Source organism: Anoplophora glabripennis, unplaced genomic scaffold, assembly GCF_000390285.2.
Source record: "Anoplophora glabripennis isolate ALB-LARVAE unplaced genomic scaffold, Agla_2.0 scaffold458, whole genome shotgun sequence".
Taxonomy (NCBI): domain Eukaryota; kingdom Metazoa; phylum Arthropoda; class Insecta; order Coleoptera; family Cerambycidae; genus Anoplophora; species Anoplophora glabripennis.
Window position 1 is genome coordinate 402239 of NW_019416594.1, and position 7867 is coordinate 410105.

General features: G+C 28.3%; 1 pseudogene; it reads right to left on the reverse strand.

Annotated features, from left to right (window-relative positions):
- Positions 1–6515, reverse strand: part of LOC111691758 — an 8769-nt pseudogene extending 2254 nt beyond the window's left edge.
- Positions 6516–7867: the final 1352 nt, after the last annotated feature.

Below are 7867 nucleotides of genomic sequence, written 5' to 3' on the forward strand. Positions count from 1 at the left end.
AAATTTAAATTACATAACAAATCTCACCCTACACAGATCACTCAGAAATTGGTTTTGTAAAATAATTTTCACGTAGATAATTTTTGTCACCATGAGAAAATAAGTACATTTGACAAAAAGAATTAAAATCACTCAAGCATTAAAGACACTTTTAAAAGCTCTAATAGCCTTCCTACTTAAAATAAGAAATAATTTTGATACTAACTTTTTCAAATATTTATTGAAAAAATTTCAAATTTCAGTACATATTTTGAAAAAAAAAGAGGAAATGATTATAGAGCAGCTTCGAGTGCTTTCTATATTGTATTAGCTTTCACGGTGAATAAAAAAATATTACAAGTAAATAATTTTACTAAACCAATTTTTGATTAATTCTTGTACTAGAGATTTATTATGCAACTTTAAATTTTTCGTTGTGTTGATATCCATAAAAAAAACTTCCTACCTCTGATCACGACAAACTTTCAGATATTTTTTTATTAAAACAAACAAAAAACAAAACATTTTATTATTAATAAAAAAATGTGATTATATGATGACATTATTATGTTATACAGTGAATGAAATGTCTAATAAAACACACTAAAAACACAAATAAAACACACTAACACTCGCCAAACCTAACCAACAATAAACATGAACAACATAAATTATATGAAATGATTCATAATTGCAATTGTCAAAACTGGTATTCTACAAAATCTTTGTGGCGACATCTATAGACTCTTTCTCCAACTTGTATATCCATCTCAAGTCACGTGGTTCCCAGTTTCCCCATATTTTCAAGTATAAGTTCTCGGACCCTGCATGCAATGCATGAAGCAGAACGGTACTCAACTATCTTATACAGTCCACTTTTATTGTCCATACATGTTCAATCATTGTCAAAATAAACACACAAAACCACAACGTCTTTATTATCTTTACTCAAGAAGAGAAAATACAACAATCGTAAAATTTCCGACAGTCCGCTGTGCATCGACTTACACACGTCTAGTTTGATGAAAATGGACAGTATNTTTATCACTAATTGGCTAAAAAATAATTTTTTTTAATCTTAAAGTAACTAAATAAAAATTTCGTTATAATTTATTAAGACATGTCACTAATAAAAATAATATTCAAGGTTAAAATTCATTAAGACTGCTATTTACACATTTGCGATATTATTTTATTATAATATATATATTTAAAGGATATCTTCTTTACATTTTTTTTATTGCACGTAGTTTTTATGAATTTTTACATATAAGTATAGTTGAGTCTATAGAGGGTGTCTCATGACATGATGGCCATAGCTTGACAGTATGTTCCCAAAGCAATTTCAAGACAAAAATGTCTATTGGACTTATGTCCTAAACTCAATCATAACTGGCAACATACCCTTACACTATGGTCATTATGTCAAGTGACACCCTGTACATTACGGTTTGTTACGTTGCCACCACCTTACACAGGGTTTTTGTTTTATAATTAATTATGTGTTCTTTGGGTTTGAACTCCCCTATATTATGGTCCCGGTACCTAATATCTGAAAGGAAGAAAATCGCCAAAAATAGCTTGGGCAACCGAAAATAATATGGTTCCTCCCAGCCAAGAAATTTTATATAAAAAACTCTCAAATCCGCGCATTTAATAAATACAGAGGATATTTTGACCTTTTCAGAAAAATTTTAGGGAATTTTATGAATTTTAATATTTTTATTATTTGTGTCTTTCTCTAATACATGGGATGTTATGGCATGTAAATAATAGGCTTGCTCGGTCAATGTTGGTATCAAACACAAAAAGTTATTGACAGAAAGAAGGAGGGTTATGTTTACAAGATTATTAATGAAAACATAGTTAACAAATCACCAATGCACTTTTCCTACGGGTCTTTCTCTGACCATCAACATACTTCAGGATGTCAGAAATGGTATGGTGGGATTAAATAAACGAGGGAGACTTCCTATGGGCTCATCAGGTAAGTTTTAATAAGCTAGTGAATCTCTAAGTTAAAATACTTGTTTTATTTTCAGTCCGAGGAAATCGCTGTACCCAGCTGCCGTTGCTGACTTCGATTAACCAGTATACAGGATATATTGTAACAAAAATAACTAATAAAGTTATTTAAGGTAGTTAACTTATTTCCTTTTATATAAAGTTTCAGGTATTAAAAAAAAACCCAAACAACTAAAATGAACCAGTAACAACATGATCATATTCAAAGTTATTAAAATGCGATAAAAACAGTAAAAATTTGTATTAATAAAAAAAATAAAGTGACAGTATTTAACGACAATTGATCAATTTTGACAAAATAACTTTAGTTAGCCTTACTGCAGGAAAATACTATCATCACTTACCTGAGACAATGTATGTTTCTTTGGTAAAGGGGGGTAGGTGTCTTCATCACTATCTAAATTACTTTCCGAGTCGGTGCTTATATATTTCAGATTTTGTATTTTTTTCCGTTTCACCGTTTTCACATTTTCACAATTTGAGGATAAATCTGTAGTATCTTGCGCTTTTACAGCTTTCCTTTTTGCAGTTTGAAAATCTTCTAAAAATGTACATTTTTACATATTTTATAGGTACTTAACATTCATTCAGAAAAACTTACCATACTGCCCTAATATTTTTGCTGGAAAAGTGGGCCAGTTTTCATTAGGAATCTCCTTATTTTTAATTAAATCCGGCAAATATTTATTCAGTTGTTTAGGGGGCCAGATACACATATTACTGTCAAAAATGTACCATATTCGTGGTACTGCCTCAACGGTGTCCTCCTCTATAAAATGGACTACGATCCAGGGTTTTTCCGATGATTCCATCTTAAAAATGCACATTTCTGATGCTAATTTTGCCAGTACATAATCAACCTTTTTTATATGTAAAATAATACACTATGTACACCACATAGGTATCTCAAACATGTAAACTAATCGATCATCATTCCTTACCATGTCATATAAATATCTCATACATTTTTTACAATTAAAGTTAGCCCATAAAAACATCAAAATTCGTCCTCTCTATGTACACTTTACTGAACCAGAAACATAGAAAAGGTCCCTACTAGGTGCATAAATTTTCTACTACTTAATAAACCTACATGTTATTTAAATCATTATTATCATATATAAATGTAATTTTATTAATCTTAAACAAGAAGCTTTATACAAAATAATTTGAAATTTTACTTTTTCAAATGTAACATTGGAAAAGAAACATACTCTTCATCACATTCATTATATCGAAGTACTATAAGCTTTCTACAAAACTGATTAAATGGCACACATGTTAACGTGATTTTGGGTTTTACAACATTGATATCAAATTCTGAGGACTTGCATGGTTTAACAAAGAGATCTCCAATTTTATCATATAAATATCCCAACATTACAAAATTATTTTCATTAAAACAAAAATTTTTTATTTCAAAAACGTCCCCATTTTTTAATTCTACAAATCTATTCNATGAAAAATTTAAATTTTCTTATAAACTTTTTATTTTAATTAGATTACTTTGTTTAATTATTATTATATTATTTCTTATACTCATTCTTTTTTAATTTAAATTTAATAAATAATCTTTCCAATCAAAATATAATTCAATACTATAAACTTTCAATAAATAAATTTTTAATATGACCTATAAACATAATTTTTTTTATAATAATTATTTATTTATTAATTACTTTAATTATAGTAGTAAAAATTACTAATATTAAATCAGGACCTTTACGACAAAAAAATTAATGAAAATACCCATTCGTAAAACTTCGCCCATTTTAAGCATTATTAATGGATCCTTAATTGATCTACCTTCACCTTCCAAAATCTCAACTATATGAAATATTGGATCTCTCCTAGGACTTTATTTAGGAATTCAAATTGTAACTGGATTATTTCTAGCAATACACTATTGTCCTAATATTGAACTAGCATATAGAAGAGTAGCTCATATTTGTCGAGATGTAAATTATGGATGATTAATTCGAACACTCCATGCTAATGGAGCCTCTTTTATTTATTTGTCTCTATATTCATATTGGACGAGGAATATATTATAGATCTTACAATTCAATTGAAACCTGAATAATTGGAGTAACTATTTTTTTTATTGTTATAGGAACAGCATTCCTAGGTTATGTATTACCTTGAGGACAAATATCTTTTTGAGGAGCAACTGTTATTACCAATTTATTATCAGCCATTCCATATCTAGGAACAATAATTGTTCAATGAGTATGAGGAGGATTTGCAGTTGATAATGCTACCTTAACACGATTCTTTACTTTACATTTCTTACTACCTTTTATTATTATTGCCTTAGTAAATATTCACTTATTACTTCTTCATCAAACTGGATCAAATAACCCTTTAGGAACTAATAGAAATTTAGATAAAATTACATTCCATCCCTATTTCTCTTATAAAGACATTGTAGGTATATTAATCATATCTATAGTTCTTTTAATTCTAACTTTAAATAATCCTTATCTATTAGGAGATCCAGACAATTTTATTCCTGCTAATCCTTTAGTTACTCCCGTACATATTCAACCAGAATGATACTTCCTATTTGCTTATGCAATTTTACGTTCAATCCCCAATAAATTAGGAGGAGTATTAGCTTTAGTTATATCAATTGCTATTTTATACACTCTTCCATTTTCTAATAAAAAAAAAATATTAAGAAATCAATTTTACCCAATTAATAAAATTTTATTTTGATCATTATTTACTATTATCATTTTATTAACTTGAATCGGCGCACGTCCTGTTGAAGATCCTTATATTATTGTAGGACAAATTCTTACTATTCTGTATTTCTTTTATTTTTTTATCAATCCATTAACTGCCAAAATTCAAGATAAAATTTTATTTAAATAGTTAATGAGCTTGTATAAGCTTATATTTTGAAAATATAAGAAAGAGATCAAATTCTCTATTAACTTATACTAAATTTTATTAATTAAAGTAAAAAGGCAAAAATAAAAATTTTTAACCCAAAAAATAATAATAAATAATTTAATGAAATAGGTAAATAACTTTTTCATGCTAAATATATTAATTTATCATAACGATACCGAGGTAAAGTTCCTCGAACTCAAATTCATAAAAATCTTATAAATCTTACTTTTTAAAAAAAACTTAAATCTATTAAATTTCCCCTAAAAATAATATTCTACAAATAAATCTTATAAATAAAATTCTAGCATATTCTGCTAAAAAAATTATAGCAAATCCTCCTCTTCTATATTCTACATTAAATCCAGAAACTAATTCAGATTCACCCTCAGCAAAATCAAACGGAGTANGAACCTATGTGATGGTCAGGTTGGTCTCGATTTCTGAAACTGGCATCGGTGCGTCTATTAAAATTGTTATCTAGTAAGCAAACACATCCGTGTACAATATCACCTTCTTGATCACATTTTGTACATGAAAAATAGCCTGCATGCCCTTTTATTTGTAAGACATAAGATTTGGCTGGTGTGTCACAAATTAACATTTGTATTCTAAAAGAACATTTAATATTATTAATACAAATTTTATTTTCTGTTAATAGCATACATTCAGAGACAAAATCTTGTAATAAAATATTTGGATTCTTCGGTTTTTCCGAGCCATGATATAAAGCAACAACAAACACTTTATCTTCTAACTTTTTTATAGATTTTATTAAACAGAGAATTGGCCAAAATGCACTACTAGAACTTTTGCTCAACGGAAGTCCATCAATATTCACGGCAAGTTTTACTTCATTACCGTTCTGAATAGTTATCTCATTCTTTTTACACAACATATTAATTGTTTTTTCAATTCCAAAATAATAATAAGTACCACCACCTTCAACTTCAATGACCTCTAATGAATTAGGTGTTTTTAAAAGTGATCGAGGATCTTTTGGTAAGTTTATATCGGGAAATGTTTTGTTAATTACTTGTAAAAGTTTTTTTAGTGATGACTGATGAATATTTTAATCAATAGACCATTGGGCTAAATATGAACTAAACTGTCTATGTCTGTGACTAACAGAACAATTATTAAAGTTGTCATGTATATTATTTAGTATGTCTTTTTTAGTATGCTTTAGAACCTCTTGAAAATTTACATTTTGACTATTTTTAACAAGACAGACTGTATCAAAATATTTATAAATCAAGTTAGAATTAGAACCCGAGTTAGAACTAGCAATTTCATTATGAACATCATCATGAGAACCACAATCTAACTCGAGTTCAAACTCGTTTATCGAATTAGTTTGATTGTTAGACGATGCAATGAGCAACATGAACATATCTGTTTTTTTCTTAATTTCTCTTTGACGTGATCTTTTGCCTTTTTGTAGTTTGTTCATTATTATATGGAACCACTGCTTTTACATAAATAAAATTTTCTAACCTAAAAAGTGATCTTTAAAATATTTAAAAGTGCTTAATTAAAGTTACTTACCTCAATTGCAAATTTTCACAAAACACATGTAAAATAAAACCAAAGTAGTATATTTCTTCTAATTCAAATCATAGACAAAATTTATATTATTCTTATATTTTCTCTAAATAAATATGTCCACACCCATGCCAGTCCCACCATTTCACAGAAAGAGATCTGATCAGATCACACATATCACATATGCGTTTCGATGGCCGTTTCTTCACGCATGCGCAGTTAATTCCTGTGCTTTAATTTGAATCGTATTTACCGGTTACTAACCACCAGAGTGTTTATTTATTAAAATAGAAACATAGACGTTATTCTTTGATTCTACGATAGAAACAAAATAAACTTGTAGGTGACGTTATATTAAATTAAGCAATCTGTAGCTGTAGCTGTAGCAATCATAGGCTAAAATATTAGGTTATAATTATATAGGTGTGTAAATTTATACCTATATATTCTGTGACCCAAGTAACTTTCTGCATAAAATTATATATTTTCATATATTTCGAGTTTCACTCGTTTTTATTGCCTTTTAGTGTTAGTCTAAATAAATGATGTATTCAATACAATTTTTAAATATTTATTGAAATCATATAAGTAGATAGGCTATGTTCATACGGAGCCAAAATCCCATGTATTTTCTTATGAAGGTTCATCCTGGTCATTTTTGACGAATTTTACCCCCACCACTCCACTTTTAGGCCACGACCAATCAGAGCGTAGCATTCAAATTGGCCACATGTCTCGACCAATCAGATCGCAGCAAATTGGCGGTATATTTAAAATCGAGTAACGATAGGTTGTTTNGGAGCTCTAGGTGAGCCTGGCACTCTCATTCGATGTTAAACGATTGTTAATGTTTTTGTTGTTCTTTCTATTTGTCACAGGTTTAATTTGAATTGTATGTAAATAAAGGTTATATTTGTGTGTATTTACTCTGCTTTTGTTTTATATAATTAAACCGTACATCCCCTCTACAAAGTTAATAGCCAGCGCCTTCCGGTCAATATATATAAAAATAGATACATACAACGTAGGTAGTCCTTATGACGATCACACATATTTTTGGCCACAACTACGTTTAGTTATTTTTTGTCGATCGAACCTAGGGTTGTTATACTACAATACATATTCATAAAACTAAAGCTAAAAATAAATTTATAATGGGAGAAAAATAATAAAAATTTGAATTTGATACATAAGGATAAGTTTGCTCCTTAGTAAATAACTTAATAGCATCACTAAATGGTTGAATTAAACCTATAAATCCTACCTTATTAGGACCTTTACGAATTTGAATATAAACCAATTCTTTACGTTCTAATAATGTTAAAAAAGCTACACCTACTAAAACACAAATAATCAAAATTAAACTAGATAAAAAAATTAAAATTAAATCTAATAATATCAAGTGTTATCTGTAATTTAAACT